Source organism: Eschrichtius robustus, chromosome 2 (assembly GCF_028021215.1).
Source record: "Eschrichtius robustus isolate mEscRob2 chromosome 2, mEscRob2.pri, whole genome shotgun sequence".
NCBI lineage: Eukaryota > Metazoa > Chordata > Mammalia > Artiodactyla > Eschrichtiidae > Eschrichtius > Eschrichtius robustus.
The window spans coordinates 22,374,557-22,392,976 of NC_090825.1; positions in this window are offsets into that span (position 1 = coordinate 22,374,557).

Sequence of the window (18,420 nt, forward strand, 5' to 3'; positions counted from 1 at the left end):
CCCACGCACCGCAATGAAGAGTGGCCCGCGCTTGCCACAACTAGAGAAAGCCCTCACACAGAAACGAAGACCCAACACAGCCAGCCAGCCAGCCATAAATAAATAAATAAATAAATAAATAAATAAATAAATAAATAAAAATTTTAAAAAATGGATGAATCAGATAGTTAACTACAATTAATATTAGGTTAAAGTAGACATATTCTGGATTTTCTGCATGGTAGCCATTCTTATTCTAATTACTGGCTTATTTTATGTCTAATCATTAAGTTCATTTTGGAGTTGTATTGTTTTATGTCTCTCAACTCCCATGACCACACTTGATTGGAAGAGGGATGTTAGCAGTTATAATATGGATTAGTGAGTTTTTGTCTAAGGTTTTAGATATTGGGTCTAAACCTGCAGTTAATCTCATTTATATAGTTAATAAAGTTTTTTAATAAAGTTTATTTTAAAGTTGGAAGTTTTGAATGGCTAAGTATTATGCCATGAGGAAAATTCTGGTCATAACTGAGAGAACAGAAAGAAGTTGACAGACAGAAGATAGAAAGTTAGAGACTCTACTTGGCATTAGCATCCCCCATTTCAGCTGTGTTAAATGAGTTCCTACATCTCTGTTATTTCTATGGTTTATTTGATCCTCGAGATAACACTATGTCTCAAGATTTGGGGGTAATTTCTGTTTTTTTGTTGTTGTTTTTATTTTACTTCATTATAAAGGTATTTTTTGTTTGTCTTCTTAGCATTCATCCCTATCGCCAACATTTGAGGATGTATTTGATTTAGGGGAAACTGGACTTCACTCACTGGACCTGGATAGAACGTATGACCCATGCATACTAAGCCAAACAATCCATTTCATATCCCTGCCAACGGTGATTGGAATAGGGATAAACTTTTAAAGCTGAGCCATTACATTTAGTGTTAATCATCTCTACTAGGGGGAACAATCCATGAGACACTGCAATACTGGGGAAAGCTTTACTTTTTCATTTGGATAAGGATAAAGAAGCATGTATTCCTTTTAGGTATTAGGAGCTTGCTTGTGTCTGTGAGAGGGTTCAGGCTAAAGATGCAGCTGATACAGTGGGAGGAAGAAGAGAAAGAGAGAGGATCATTGATGACATTGTTAAGTTGATAGATCAAGACTTACCATTATCCTGCCTTGTGTTTTCAAATTACGGGTCATTAAATTACCTTTATTTTTAAATCCAGTTTGTATGAGGCTTTCTATATCCTGCAATAAAAGAAATTATGATAATATATTTCATCCTTGTCGGATTATACTCCCTTGCAGCAAAACCAACCAAATTTCTAGGCATTTCATAAGTATTCTACATAAATGGGTTTTGGTATCACTTAGATCTAGCACTTTGGTCAGGGAGAATTTACAATGCAGGACATAATGACAAGGAAACTGGTGTTCAAGGTAGGACCTCTTTAAAAGACTAGTATTGTGGCACATGCTTGACACCATACTTGGTCTCACATACCTTGAGTGTTTCCTTCTTGGTGTGGAATTGTCAATTGCGGAGCCTAAGCATTATAAATTGTGGGCAATATAAGATGATACCCCTCTAAAATTCACCAGGTTTCTTAAGAAGGCCGACATTAAAATAGAGATTCCTAGACTCGCTTATTTGGAAAAAACAAAAACTTAATAAAGTAATCATAAAAAATAAAAATTAATATAGCTAATATCTTTGGAAATATAGAAAGAAATGTGCAAACATACAAAAAGAACAAGAACATAGGAAGTCCTATAGACTTTTCTGGGAAGAAACTGTCCAAGAATTGGGAAGCCAAAAAAAAAAAAAAGGAAAGAATAAGAAAAAGAAATAAAAACAGTGGCATATCAGATTGTCCAGAGAATCAGAACTAGTAAAACAGTTAAGGAAGTAGATCAAGTGACTGTGGGAATGGCAAGTTTGAAATTTGTAGGGTAGGGTGGCAGACTGAAAACTCAGGCAGGGCTTGATGCTAAAGTCTTTAGACAGAATTCTTCTTTTTAGAGAAACCTCAGTTTTGTTCTTAAGGTCTTGGACTGTTTGGATGAGAGTGACCCACGTTGTCCAGGATAGTCTCCTTTAATTCAAGACAACTGATTGTAGATATTAACTACTCTAATGTGTGTTTTCCAACACCACAAAGCAATTTTCCCAATTCAGTGGACATTGACAAGGTATTCTACGAATTTAACTCAATTCTGACACTCTCTACCTTGAGGTAGTGTCAGATCCCACAGGTTAAGGGCTCAATCCTACAAGACTTTCCCTACTTCAGATGCTAATCACAAGTCCAAGTTGTTACCTGTGCTTCTGACCAGCTGGCCCAAGGCCCACCAATTTGGGTTCAATTAATTTGCTAGAGCTTGGGAGACCAGTTTACTTACTAGATTACTGGTTTATTACACAGGATATTATAGGATACCAATAACTAGCCAGATGAAGAGATACACAGGGTGAGGTCTGGAAGGGTCTTAAACACAGGACCTTCTGACCCTGTGGAGTTTGGAGTATACCATCTTCCCAGGATGTGGATGAGTTCTGATACACCGGCCTGAATGCTATCTAAACCTCTTAGTTTTAGGATTTTTATGGAAGCTTTATTACATAAGTCTGATTGATTAAGTCATTGGCTGATGGTGATGGAACTCAGTCTCTAAAGATCTGGAGATGGAGCTGAAAGTTCCAACCCTCTAGTCACATGGAAGCTACTGGCCTCCATCCTTAGGTTACCTAAGAGCTTTCCAAAAGTCAACTCATTAACATAAACTCAAGTGTGGCTGAAAAGGACTTATCATGACTAACAAGACACCCATTTCACTTTTACATGGCTCTGGAGTGATTTCAAGAACTAAGGACAAAAGATCAAATATTAAAACAAAAGATGCTCCCATTGCTCTTATGGCTTAGGAAATTCCAAGAGTTTGGGGACCTGTGAGCCAGGAACCATGGACAAAGACAAAATACATATTTATTATAAACCACATCATAACCACATCTACAAAATACCTCCATAGCAACATCTAGATTAGTGTTTGATTAAATAACTGGGTACTGTAGTCTAGCTAAATTAATACATAAAATTACTCATAAAATTCAGCATCACACTTGGTAAAAAAAAAGCAGATTATATACAGTTGAAGAGTTAATTCATGATTTTAAAGTAAATATCTGAAAATTTACAGAATTAATAAATATGATTTTTTTCAAATTCAATTTATCCACATGGTACTAGTAGGATAGAGAGTAAAGCAAACAATCAATAGCAGAACACAACAGTGACAGTAAGAACAAATTCTCGGATCCATCTCTGAATTCAGTGAATAGCCATTGCATGTTTTGAGAAGTGGAGTAAAAGATTTCATACATGTTTTAATAGGACCACCTTGTACTATGTTTTGGACCAACTGCAGAGAATCACTGAACTGGTGGTAGGTAGAGTAGCGGTAGAGGAAGTGGGAGAAGTGGGTGGATTCTTGGTGTACTTTGAAGGTAGCAAGATTTCCAGATGCACTGACTGTTGTTCATAAGGAAATGAAGAGAATCAAGAATGAATACATTTATTGACTGGGAACAAAAGGAAGGATGGAGGGAGCATCAAGATGATGGGTGGAGGTTTTAATGTGATGATCAGGATTTTGGCCATGTCAAGCATGAACGTGTTCTATCTCCCCCAGGAATAAACCTGCTTCACCTACACTACCCTTCTCCAGAACTTTTAGGCCTGCATAGAGTCTTCGTGCTTGCAAGAAACCTCTTCCCTCAGATATCTGCATTTTCTTCAGGCTTTTACCAAAATGTCACTCCACATATTCAGTGAGGTCTTCCCTGCCTTGACTGCTTATAGTTGTACTCGATCCCCAACACCTACATTTATTATCTTCCTTTCATACTTAACTTTCTCCTCTGACATTTGTCTCTAACAGAGTGCTACAGGTTTTTGGTTTTTTTTTAATGTTTTATATTTGTAATAGGATAGTAGACCATATTTATTTAAATTGCCTGGGGGTGAAATCCAACCTCCACTACTTACAGGCTGTGTCTCCTGGGACAAGTTACTAAACCTCTCTGTACTTTAGGTTTCATACCTATAAAATCAGGATTGTAACACTTAATAATGATGGTGTTGCTGTTAGAATTTCTTGAGTATTAATTTATGCCAAACCAAACGAGCAAAAATGGCTTATAAAAAACATGAAATGAAATGTTAAAATTTAAATAAGAAACTTAGTTGGAAAAGTTAGGAAAAAAATAATTCTAATTAAAAATTATGACAAGGATGGGGGAGTAGAGAAGACAAACATAAGCTTTTAAAGTAAAAATTAGGCTTGAACTGAAAATTAGAACATGAATTCCTTTTGTAGTTCATGTTTGGCAGCTGATCCATGGGGAAAAGTAAGCCTATATTAGAGCCAGTATGAACAAACATTTCTTTAACAACTGCTATGTGGCAGACTTAGTCTTAGATGCATTGAAGAAGAGGTAATTTTTCCATTCCCTTAATAACAGGAAGATAGGCAAAATCATTGCCGTTATACAGAGGAAAAGTCTGTGTATCAAAGAGGTCAAATGCAATTTATGTCCAATAAAATGTGGATTAAGTATACAAAGTAGGCTTGCACATCAGAATATATAGACTCTACTTCATATAACATTTCATTAAATGAAACTGACTTGCACAAAGACCAATTTTACAACTTCCTACTTGTTGATGTTGGAACAATGTGAAGCAAAAATAAGCAAATCCCTTTGTTGGTATGCTCAGAAATAGAGGGTACAGAAGTAAAAGGGCCTGAAAAAAATGAAATTGAAGATATTTAAATATTCGTACCTTATTTTAGTCATCATGAAAACACTATATTAAATATCACTTTTGTAAAATTTGGAAACAAACAGAAACCTCAATTAAACAGAGTTGGGAGACCAGAAGGGGGAGCTCTCACACCCTGAGACAAAAACAGCCCAATATGAAGAAGACTCCTCTTCTTTCCTGGTTGAACTCAGCCAGTGAAAAGCCATGGACTCTCTGTTTACTGTAGCCCTCCCAACTTCCTTTCCCCTCAACAAAAGTGTTCTTCATTTGGCATGTGGGAAGTTGCACATGGCTCATCATGTTTGCAGACCCAGAATTAACAATTCTCTGCTGATCCCAAAACAACCCATCTTTCCTGGAGAAATATCTTGCAGTCTGTTTGTTTCGGGTCAACATTTGGTGGCCTGTACAGGGACCAGAGAAGATTCCTGAAGCCTCCAGGGCTGGTGAGCAAGGGTCTGGTACTCACAATTTGACCCCATTGTCACTCACTACTTTCTTGTGTACTTCTTTCTTCTGGATCTGAGCCCATGACCTCTTTGCATCCGAACCGCTCCATGCTTTTTTGGGATCTGTTTAAAAGTTTTACCCTTATGATTAAGGCCTTATTCTGTATATAAATACTCATTTGGCACTTTGGTCTGATCTTGAGATCAGACTGTTTCAACTGAAGCTGGCTAGAAATGCCTTTGGTCCAATACCTTCTGGAAGGGACTGCTTTATTTATTTATTTATTTATTTAATAGTAATCTTTTATTTATTTATTTATTTATTTATTTATTTATTTATTTATTTATTTATTTTTGGCTGTGTTGGGTCTTCGTTTCTGTGCGAGGGCTTTCTCTAGTTGTGGCAAGCGGGGGCCACTCTTCATCGCGGTGCGCGGGCCTCTCATTATCGCGGCCTCTCTTGTTGCGGAGCACAGGCTCCAGACGCGCAGGCTCAGTGGTTGTGGCTCACGGGCCCAGCTGCTTTGCGGCATGTGGGATCTTCCCAGACCAGGGCTCGAACCTGTGTCCCCTGCATTGGCAGGCAGACTCTCAACCACTGCGCCACCAGAGAAGCCCGAGACTGCTTTAAATGACACTGTGCTGGTTCAGCCTTTGACCTAATCCTTTGAAAGGGCTTATTTTCTGGAAAATGGCTGAAAATGCCTTCAGCTTTGCTCCTCCAGGACCACACTGTTTCTTTTGAATTGGCTGGTACTTGCAAACCTGGTTTGAACTGAGCTGTTTATGGTGAAAGCTGTTTCAGCTGTTAGAAAATTGTTCTTTACTCTAGAGATAAACCTCTGAGAAATGGGATCCTAGTATTCTAAATATTTTTAGGGTGCCCCCCTACAGGGTATCTGGCCGATTTTATGTTTGAAAACCACCACCCTTTCTCATATGCATTTCTAACTAAATGGGCCAACCTGACAAAAAGCAATTTAGAATATCAGTGGCCATTATGAGGAAATTTTGAAATACCCAAACTTAATTTCCTTTAAACTGAATTGTACTACAAAGCTCAAAAATTTCCAGAACTGAGTGATGAGCTTATTTCAGTTGATATTTTGAGGCTTCTCAACATTATCAGGAGTCTAAGATTGCCTTTCTGCAAAGCAAGATTTTAAAATTCACTGAGACAAACAAGCAAAGAAAAATGAAGTGGCTCCTGAAGCCTCAGGCTCTTCTTCCTTGGCTTCCTTATCTCAGGCTTCATCTCCAGTGCTATCTTGTCTCTCCCTCAGCTGGTTCCTCTTAATCAGACTCCTGACACGATCTTCCTCCTTCTCTTCTATGCCATCAATACATCCTCTATACCTTCAGTTCCCACAAAATAATTCTCTAGCCAGACTCCCCCTTTTCTCTGAAACTCTCTCCACTTCCTTTTCCTCTGAACTAGTCAGAAACTGTCACTTTAAAATTAAGCCTTCTGAATATCCATCCATGAAACCCTTAATTTCTTATATTCCCTGGACTAAAACTGAATTGTGGGCCATGGTCAAAGATTTTCCCAAAGTATCTGAAGATCCTCACAGTCTTGCTGAGAAATTTCCTACAGACATTCAAAATTATCACCTTTGTTTCTCTGATTTATATCATCTTGTTTATATGCTTGTCAGTGAAGGGAAGGCCCAGCCTTGGATGAAAAACATTAACTTGGAAAATCCTGAAAGATCTTTAGAATTACAGCCCAGAGGCAAGTCTGCTAACTTATTATATCATCAGGCTCAAGCAAACATTAGGCAACTTTATTGAGCAATTCCTAGGGCTTTTCCAAAGCCTGTTGATTGGAACAAAATTCAGGCTTGCACACAAAAATCTGATGAAACTGTTTATTGAAATCCTCTTCAGATTCTTTAAAAGAAAATTCTGGTCTTCCTTCAGATGTTGATTCCACTTGGGTAACATTTAACTCTGTGTTTATTAATGGGTTGAACCAGGATCTTTCCCTTCTAGCAAAAAGGACAAGGATGGAATGGGAAACTATGCCCACTCCAGGTTTAATTAATCTGGCCAACAAGCTCTCTTGCACTCAAGATGAGTCACCTCAAAGGAAGACCACCAGAATACATCTTCAACTCCAGCAAATGAAGTCTCCAAAATGAAACCAAAACAATTCTAGCTTCTGCTATTTTTGCAAAGATTCAGGACATTGGAAAAAGTGATTGTTACAAATTTAAGCACTTTGGGTTCCTTCAGCCCTCTAACCAGCCTTTTCTTTTCTCTTTTTAAATATATTTATTTATTTATTTATTCATTTTTGGCTGCATTGGGTCTTCGTTTCTGCCAGCGGGTTTTCTCTAGTTGTGGCGAGCGGGGGCTACTGTTCATTGCGATGCGCGGGCTTCTCATTGTGGTGGCTTCTCTTGTTGCGGAGCACGGGCTCTAGGCGCGCGGGCTTCAGCAGTTGTGGTGCATGGGCTTAGTTGCTCTGTGGCATGTGGGATCTTCCTGGCCCAGGGCTTGAACCTGTGTCCCCTGCATTGGCAGGTGGATTCTTAACCACTGCGCCACCAGGGAAGTCCCTAACCGGCCTTTTCAACTTCCCCCCAATTCCCAATGATGAGGGCTCTGAGGATCTACAGGAGCTCTTCCAATCCTTCCTCTTAATTGGCTTGGAGAAACATTTCTACAGACTGAGACTGAATCTCTTCCAGTCCTAAATGACACTGCAGCACTGTAGCCAAACTCTTGGTGCTCAACCCCACTACTATAAAACAGCCCCTGCCTCAAAGTACTGAAACAGTTCAAGTAGTGGGGATCTCTAATGAACCACCAGAGGTTTCTGTCTGAGAAACAATTCCCTTTTGTTTAGGTCCTTTGAGAGATACACACCCTTTTCTCCTTAGTTCCTCTGCCCCTAACCACTTATTTGTCTGAGACTTCTTATAGAAGTATTATGATGGAATTCCTTCCTCCTAAATGGGGGAAATACTCTAGAATTTGACAGTAGTCATCAAGGTCACCAACCAGGTGAATTAAATGAACTTTGATGCCCTTTATTTGTTCCATCCCTGACAGTACTAAAGCTGATTCTGGAAACACTAATTATCTGTCCCTATTGAATCAGCTATCCCCTTCCTTATGGGCAAAATCTCCACCTGATATTGGCAAAATTCACAGTGCACCTCCCTTCAAGATTCAAGTAGATCCGTCAAGACCTCTCCCTAGAATTAATCAATACCCTATAAGTAAAGAAGCCCTTCAAAGTATAAAACTCTTAATAAAATATTACAATGCTCAAGGCCTCATTATCTCTTGTACTAGCCCCTATAACACTACTCTTTGACCTGTGAGAAAACCAAAGAGTCAAGGGAGGAGGTTTGTCCAGGACCTCCAAGCAATAAATAACACTGTTATCTCTCTCGACACCCTGTTGTTCCTAATCCTCAACTTTTACTAGCATCCATTCCCACTGCAAGTAAGTTCTTCACTGTAATTGATTTATGCAGTGCATTCTTTAGTATTCCGGTTGATGAAGCTAGCCAATGTCTTTTGCTTTCATTTGGATAGCAATGCTTCAGGGTTTTGCTGAGAGTCCTTCTTATTTCTAACAAACCTTGAAGGCTGATATGGATGATATAAAGTTCCCTTTCTCAAACTTCTTCACAGGAAAACAGCTGTAAAGGGACATTAGCATTAAAGGGACATAACGTCACCAAAGAAAAATTGCAGTTTGCCCAAACTCAGGTTCAATATTTAGGACATCTGATATCAGAACAAAAACTACACCTAAGTACAGAAAACAAACCTAAATGCCACTTTGAAGTATCCCCAGGCTAGTTGGTTATTGCCGAAATTGGATTCAAATTTTCTCTTTTATTGCCAAACCTCTATATCGTAAACTAAACCATAAGAACCCCAGCCCAATTTTATGAGAAGAGCCTGATGACATAGCCTTCAAGGTCTTAAAGGAGAGTTTGAAGTACCCACTTCCTTTGGGCATCCCAATTATCAGATTCCCTTCTTCCTTTTTGTATATGAAAAGGAATTAAATGCCCTTGAGGTATTCACCCAAATACCCTGGGACCACCATCGACCCATAGGGTGTTATAGCCAGCAACTGGACCCTGTGACACAGGGATACTGACCCCTTGCCTTAGAGCTATTATGGACACTTATTTTGGTTAAGTTTACCAAGAAAATTATTGTGGTATCTGCTTTAACCATTTTTGTACCTCGTACAATGGAATATTTCCTAAGTTCTCATCACACTCAATGTTTCTTCTCAGCTCTCTCACTGCCTATGAAGTCCTTTTGTTACTGCTCACATAGCTTTTTTATGGTGTAATAACCTTAACCCAACTACCGTTCTCCCCTCTGTCACGGACAAAGTCCCTCGCAACTACTTAATGCTGACTGACCGCTTCCTGACTCTTCTTGATGTTCTACAGGAAATTCCATTGGGTAATGCTGACTTCTCTTGGTTTACAGATGATTTTTATTTAAAAGGTGACAGTAGCAAATATTGTGCTGGGTACGCTATTACAAATCCTTTTGATGTTGTTGAGGCAGCATCTTTACCTATGACTATTTCGTTTCAACAGGATGAATTATATACTCTTATACAAGCTTGTACGTTAACCAAGGGCAAAACTGTCAATATTTTCACTGATGTTAGATATGCTTTCAGAATAGCTCATGGTTTTGGAATGTTGTGGAAGCAATGGGGCTTTCTTACTTCTAGCTGAAATAAAACTTAAAATAGTCCCTATGTTCACGAATTATTGGATGCAGTGCTATTACCTGCCACTTTAACTGTAGTTAGATCCTGGAGCATTCTTAACTTGACTCTCTGAAAGCTAAGCTAAGCTATACCTTGCTGATATTTCTGTGAGGAATGCTGCACTTAAAGGGACAGAGGCCAAACCTCTGTCATGGTCCAAATAGTTAATTCCCCAAGTGATAATTAAAAAAACAAACAAACAAAAAGCAAAAACAAAAAAACCTGGCTAGAGGAGGCCAACAATTGGTCTTGGAAAAGAAAAAGTAAGATTGGAAATTCAACAATTGTTGATTTGTTAAAAAGAGAAAGGTCTGGTTTGGACCAAATGACAACCCTGTCCTACTAGAGACTCTAAAATTCCCACTCCTCACTACTGTACATGCACCTAAATCATTGCACTACTGACAAAATTATAGCCTTCATTAATCAGTATTGGTGAGGAAACATTAGCAAGGCCGCAAAATGTACCTACCTCACTTGTCCCACTTGCCCAAAGTACAACCCAGGCAAGCCTGTTTATACTGCTCCTGGACATTTTAAACTGCATAATGGGCCATTTAAGTTCTGGTAAATGGATTTCATACAACTTCCTCTGTCTCATGGATAGAAATGTTTTAGTCATGGTCGGTATGTTTTTACACTGGACTGAAGCCGTTGCTTACAGACATGCTACTGCTTCTTCTGTGGCTAAAGGTCTTTTGGAAAAGATTATCCCTCCCTGGGGAACTCTTCTCAAACTTCCTAATGATCAGGGAATCCATTTTGCTGGCCAGGTACTTCAACAAGTCTGCACTGTTTGGCCAGTTTTGCCACACCACATTTTAACTGTGCTTACCACTCTCAATCCTTTGGTTTAATCAAATGCACTAATGGCATTATTAAGACTCAATTGGCAAAATTTGTAGAGGCCCTTCAAATACCTTGGCCCAAAGCATTGCTGTTGATCATTCTAAATCTGAACTCCACCCATTTTGGAACTCATAAACTATCACACTTCGAGATAGTCACAGGATGCCCAATGCACTTGGCTCTTGCTTCTTTTGACCCACAATTGATAAAAGAAGATATACTCCAATATTTCAAAGGTCTAATTGCTTCTCTTAAAAATAACCATGATCTGGTAGCATAATCTTTTTACAATGAGCCCTCAGGAGAGGAAGACCTTAAGCATCACACCTTGCAACCTGGAGATGACATCTGTTGGAAAAGACTTCTCCCGAAGGGCTCTCTTCAACCTTGCTGGAAAGGCCCCTACCAGCTACTGTTAACCAACCCTTTTGTTGCCAAATTCCAATTAATAGACTCTTGGATTCACATGACACAACTAAAGAAAGCACCAAACCCTGACTGCACCTGAACATCTTCTGGTGACCTGAAAGTAAACATTTCCTGGAATTAAAACAGACAATATCTGATGAAACAGCTTTCTCAGGATATCCGTACCAGACCTGTTGGAAATTTGTTGCCAAACCTTTGGTGATGACATTAAGATTCAGATGACTTCCAATATCAATGATCTTGATAACATATGGATTTTAGATAAAAAGTGCTTGAGTGTTCTCCCTCCTACGCCTCCTTGTTACTTTAATGTGACCTTAATAAGTTTCCAGTCTGTGCACTTTCCCTCCAACATGAGACACTATACTCAGAAAAGGTTCTTCTTGGCATTGAGGGAAAAAAATCCTCTGAAAGTAGAAAACCAGGCTCTTGATCAGTGATGCTTTCAGAAAGATCTTGATCAAAAGGGGAAAATGTTAAATTAATAAACAGAAACCTCAATTAAATAGAATTGGGGTACCAAATGTGGGAACTCCTAGCCCTGCAATAATAGCAGAGTCCAACAGAAGGAAGACTCCTCTTCTTTCCTGGCAAGGATTCATCCAATAAAAAGCCATGGACTCTTTGTTACTATAGCCCTCCTAACTTCCTTTCTCTATAAAAGTTTTCTCCTCTTTTGTGGAGGAACTTGCACGTGGCTCACCATGTTGCAGACCTTGAATTGCAATTCTCTGCTGATCTCAGACTTATCTTTGCTGGAGAAATATCTGACAGTGTACTTGTTTTAGGTCACTATTTCAGAATTTTATGAAGCACAGGAGAGCTTGTAATTAAAATAAAGTTCACAAAAGAACTGTAAAATTGTTAAATGATAATAACTCGAGTTTTGTGGTTTTTTTTGAGTTACTGTGAGAGACACAAAAAGTACTTGACATTTAAAATTTGGAAGCTAGGGGCCATACTTTAATGAAGTTAATAATTGTATTCTAAATACTGCTGGCATTAAATTTGTTAAGAATTTAATCTCAAAATTGAATGCAATTGGCTGTTATCCTGAGGGACAATTTACTTAGGCTTTAATCAATTTCATCATTATCCTGTCACTTGCTGTAAATTTTTGGATAATGACATAATTAAAAAAAAAAACACACAAATCTTTATACAAAGTTCAGAAACTAATTGATATTAGTCTTTCTTTAAAGTCTGTTTGGAAAGAATTTGTACTCTCTCTCTCTAACTACATACCATATCGGGTGAGTGTTATGTGTGTATATGTGTGTGTGAAAGTGGTGCTGACAAAGAGTGTATATTTTAAAATACTTTCCTCAGGGCAAAGCTAGTACTCAGCCTGCCACCCTAACAGGTAATGCAGCTTTGACAGCATTTTGAATTTACATTTAAAAAAATGTCTATTATTATATAATTTAAATGAGAGTGAATTTTTATACTCTGCTTATTTAATTTTATTTTTACCTCTAATCTCTTTCTTCTTCTTTCTTTAAATATAGTTTGCTATAGACATTTTAATATTTGAAGAAAAGTTTATATAATTTATGTTCTCTTTAGTAAATGTATGTAAGACCATCAATTTTCTTTAAGGATGTAGATATCTAAAATATACCTTAGGAGCGGGAATGGAGGAGTATCTCTGAAAATCCTCTCCTCGATAAAACCAATAAAAACCCAAGAAAGGATTGTCTAAATCAACTGTTTCAGAATTCTGGGAATTAACCAAAACCTTGCAACAATCCAGGAAGTATTTATTCAAGAAAAGCTGAATCTCAGAATAAATAGTGAGCTGTGTGGTGTTTTAATTTACCCTATTTCTATCTCCTCCTATTCAGCTCCACAGCAGCATTGAAAATTAAGGGCCCATAATTGTAGTGAAATCCAGAAACCTACTAGCCACTAGAAGGGCCAGATCACGGTAGGAAGTCTTCCAAATCCCCATTCCCAGATAACTGGCATTATTTAATCTGTTTGGAAGTCCCTTGGAAAATAAAGATTGGCGAGGCTTGTCTTTATTTGACCTGAGTTAAAGCTTGTCGAGTCTAAATATCATTTTCCCTGGGGGCATTTGTCAAAAGTAACCAACAGCAATTGTTTAACATAACAGATGCCTGAGGCAACAATAACAGTTGTGTCAAACAACAAAGTGACCACAAAGTTAAATTGAAACCTTGGGAATGTTCTATCCATAGGAGACTTTGAAAATCTTTGATAAATTTCTGGATTGGACATACATATGCATAAGGTTGTGCCCAGAATTGTGGGCATGTTCAGGAAAGACCTGAAAGTCTCTAAACCCTCAACTGTGGATGACCTCAAGGCTCTGTGTAAGCAGGAAGTGAAGACTAGGCCAACACTATAAAATGCCTGAGCATTGAAGATGTGTCACAACATGCTCACAGAGCTCTTGTCAAAGGTAAGAAGACTTACTGGTTCCAAGGATTTGAGGAAATATCTGTCAGTCATTAGCTGACCACTAAGAAAACTGAGCAGGGACTTCAGTTGCCACACACAAAAGAAAACTTTTTAGAATTAGATAAGAAAAGCCACTAAATAAACATTATCAACAACAACAAAAATAAATAACAACAATAAGCACATGGAAGCAGGGGATTCTGAATTCCAAAATTATCACATTATATTATTTAAAATGTGCAATTTTCAATGAAATATTATAAAACATGCAAAGAAACAAGAAATTGTGATCCATATATAGGAAAAAAAAAAAAAAAGCAGTCAACGAGAATTGTTCCTAAAGAAGACCAAACATTGAACTTACTAGACAGAGATTTTTTTTTTTCTTTTTTCTTTTTTGGCTGTGTTGGGTCTTTGTTGCTGCACACGTGCTTTCACTAGTTGTGGTGAGCGGGGCTACTCTGTTGTGGTGTGCGGGCTTCTTATTGCGGTGGTTTCTCTTGTTGCGGAGCATGGGCTCTAGGTATGTGGGTTTCAGTAGTTGTGGCACGTGGGCTCAGTAGTTGTGCCTCGCGGGCTCTAAAGCACATGCTTATTAGCTGTGGCACAAGGGCTTAGTTGCTCTGCGGCATGTGGGATCTTCCTGGACCGGGGCTCAAACCTGTGTGCCCTGCATTGGCAGGCAGTCTCCCAACCACTGCACCACCAGGGAAGTCCTAGACAGAGATATTTAAATAAGATCTTTAAAATATGTTCAAATAACTAATAGAAGCTATGTCTAAAGAACTAAAGGAAAGTAGGAGAATGATATCTCACCAAACAGAGGCTATCAATAAAGACATAGATATCATAAAAAGGAACAAAATATAAATTCTGGAGTTAAAATGGACAATCATTGAAATTCTTAAAAAATCACCTAAAGGACTTAACAGCTGATTTGAGCTGGCAGAAGAAAGAATTACCAAATCTAAGGATAGGTCTATTGAGATTACTGAGTCTGAGGAACAAAAAGAAATAGGATAAAGAAAAATCAGCAGAGTGTCAGAGGTCTATGGAAAACCATCAGGCACAACAACAGGCATATGTTGAAAGTCCCAGGAGAGGAGAAAAAGTGGCAGAAAGAATATATGAAAAAATAATGGCTAAGATTGTCCCAAATATTATAAAAATAAGTTAATATGCACACCCAAGAAACTCACCAAACTCCAAGCAGAATATACTCAGAGAGAGCTACCTGAGAACCATCATAATCAGACTGCCTATATCAAAAAAGAAAGAGAGCATCTTGAAAGTAAGAAGAGAGAAGTTAGTCATCATGCAGTGGGGCTCCTCAGTATCATTAACAACTGATTATAATTAGAAAACAAGGAGTCTAAAAGAACACAGAATACATTGTCTAAGTGCTGAAAGAAAAAATAATAATTCTATAGCAAAATAATCCTTCAAAAATGAAGAAGAAATTGACGTCCTCAGATAAACAAAACCTGAGAGAATTCTCCATTAGCAGATCTGTCCTTTGAGAAATACTAAAGGGAGTCTTTCAGGCTAAAATAAAAAGAAATTAGATGTAAATAAAATCCACATGAAAACATAAAGAGCACTGGTAGAGATAACTCCATAGGTAAATATAAAGACAGTATAAAGGAATTTTGTTTGAAACACTTCTTTCTCCTATATTATTTAAAAGACAACTGCATGGAGCAATAAATACGCATCTGTGTTGATGTGCATACAAGATAAAAAGGTGCAATTTGCACAAAATACAGGGAGGGAATGAGCTATATAGTAGCAAAATTTTTATAAAATATACAAAGTAAGTTGGTATTAATCTGAACTAAATTCTTATAAATTAATATGTTAATTGCCCAAGGGGGAGGTGGGGGTGGCGAGGGATGGATTGGGAGCTTGGGATTAGCAGATGCAAACTATTATACATAGAATGGATAAACAACAAGGTCCTACTGTATAGCACAAGGAACTATATCCAATATCCTGTAATATTCCATAATAGAAAGGAGTATGAAAAAGAATATGTATAGGTAGAACTGAATCACTTTGCTGTACAGCAGAAATTAACACAACGTGGCAAATCAACTATATTTCAATACAAAAGATTTTTAAAAATATGTTAATTGTAATCCTCAGGGAAACCACTGATTTATCTAAAAAATATTTATTATTTGTAAATATATAAATGTATATATATTATGCTAAAAACATACTACTTAACATAAAAGGTGACAGTAATTGAGGATAGAAGAATGAAAAGATATGACAGAAAAAAGTAGCAAAATGGCAGATATAAATCCTACCTTATTAGTGATTACATTAAATGTAAATGTATTGAACACTCCAATCATATGACAGGATGAATTTAAATATAAAATTTAGCCAATTATACCTAGTTACAAGAAAGAAATATTTGATTTGAACTTGAATTTGAATACAAAAGTAGGCTGAGGATAGAAAAAATATACCATGAAAAGTATAGGAAGGATATATTATACCATGAAAATAATAACCAAAGAGGACCAGAAAGACTACAGTAATACAGTATTAGACAAAACAGATTTTGAGACAAAATTCTTACTAAAGACAAAACAGACATATTATAAACATATATGCACCTAACAAGAAGCACAAACTGATAGAATTGATAAGAGAACAGATAATTTAACAATAATAATTGGAGACTTTATTATCCTACTTTTAATAATAAATAGACTAGGCAGAAGATCAGTATGGAAATGGAAGAGCTGAACAACACCATAAGCCAACTTGACCTGACAAATATCTATAGAACACCACCCCAAGGCAGCAGAATACACATTCTTCTGAAACGTGTTTGAAGGATTCTCCAGGATAGACTACGCATTGCGACATTAAATGTGTATCAATGTGTTTAACAGTATTAAGATTTTACAAAGTTCTTCCTTGACCACAATGGAATACAATTGGAAATCAACAAAAAAGGAACTTTAGAAAATTTACAAATATGAGAAAATTAAACAACACTTCTAAATAATCAGTAAGTCACAGAGGAAATCACAAAGGAAATTAGAAAACATTTTAAGATGAATGAAAATGAAAACGTACCAAAATTTATAGGATGCTGCTAAACCAGGGCTGAAGGTAAAATTTATACCTGTAAGCACCTATATTTAAAAAGAAAGATCTCAAACAATAACCTAAATTTCCACATTAAGAAACTAGAAAAGTAAACCCATAGCAAGCAGAAGCAAGGAAATTAAGATTACAGCTGAAATAAAGTAGAAAATAGAATAAACAATAGAGAAAAATCCCTGAAACCAAAAACTGATTCTTTGAAAGGTAACCAGATTTACAAACCATTATCTAGACAGATGAAGAAAAAGGACAGATGACTCAAATTACTAAATTCAGGACTGAATGAGAGACATAAAAAACAACCTTCAGAAATAAAAATCATTAAAACAGAATACTATGAACCATTATATGTCAACATAACTAGACAACCTAGATGAAAGGAAGATTCATAGATGAAAAATCCTCAACAAATACGAATAAATGAAATCCAACAAAATATAAAAGAATATACACCATGATCAAATGGGATCTATCCTTGTAATGCAAGGTTAGTTCAATTAATTTAATATACCATATTAGTAGTTTTAAGAGGAAAAAATTTATGATCCTTTCAATAAACCTCAAAAACACATTTGACCACATCTGAACACTTTCATGATAAAACCCTTTGGCATCCAGGAATTCTATTACTGGGAAGAGTCTATATTAGGGAAATATCTATATCAGGGAGCTTTCTTCACCTGATAAAGGCATCTATGAAAAGCCCATATCAAATAACATACTTCATGGTGAAAGCCTGAAAACTTTCCCTCTAAGGTAAGGAATAAGGCAAGGATGTCTACTCTCATCACTCCTATTCAACTATGTACTGAAATTTCTAGCCAGTGGAATTAGGATAGAAAAAAAATAAGACACCCAGATTGGAAGGGAAGCAGTATAATTATCTCCATTAATAGATAATATAGTCTTATATATAGAAAGCACTAAGAATCCACAAAAAAGGGAAAATATTAGTGCTAATAAGCAAGTCCCATAAGTTTGCAGGGTACAAATACACAAGTATGAAAAAATTAATTATATTCCTGTACATCAGCAATAAACAATCCAAAGATGAAATTAATAAGACAGTTCCATTTACAATAGCATCAAAAAGCTTAAAATACTTAGAAATAAATACAACAAATAAGTGCAAGATTTGTACACCAAAAATTATGAACATCATTGAAAGAAATGTAAAAGATTTATACCAATGAAGAGATATCCTGTGTTTGTGAATTAGAAGACAATATTATAAAAATGGTGATATTATTCCAAATTGAAGGATACATTTCATGTGATCCCTATCAAAATCTGAGATGCCTTTTTTTTTTAGCAGAAGTTGACAAGCTGATCCTAAAATTCATATGAAAATGCAAGAGGCCCAAAATAGCTAAAACAAATATGAAAAAGAATGAGGTTGGAGGATTCACACTTACTGATTTCAAAAATTAGTACAAAGTTACATTATTCAAGAAAATATGATACTGGCATAAGGCTAGATGTACAGATCAATGGAATAAAATTGAGAGTCCAGAAATAACTTTTTACGTTTATGGTCAGTTGATTTTCAACAGGGGTGAC